Consider the following 327-nt stretch of genomic DNA (forward strand, 5'->3'; position numbering starts at 1 on the left):
TTTAGACAAAAGTGGGACCGATACTAGTGGGTGGCCACACAATCCTCGGGTCACGTGCAATTTCTACACTGCCGAAACTACCATCAGTATTTATCGGAAAGAAGATAAATGAAACACCAAAGTGATAAAATCCTACAAGGGTACGTCTGGTAATTAATTAAATATCTTATAACAACACCTTTTTTTCCTTTTTACGTTCCGCATCTCAACGGACCGACTTTCTGATATTTGAATTATCCTTGCGAATTACCAAACTACCCTGCTAAAACACTCCAATATCAGGGGCATATCCGTAATTTGGGAAAGCATCCTGAATTCATTAAAGAC

The sequence above is a fragment of the Daucus carota genome, chromosome 7, assembly GCF_001625215.2.
Source record: "Daucus carota subsp. sativus chromosome 7, DH1 v3.0, whole genome shotgun sequence".
Lineage (NCBI taxonomy): Eukaryota > Viridiplantae > Streptophyta > Magnoliopsida > Apiales > Apiaceae > Daucus > Daucus carota.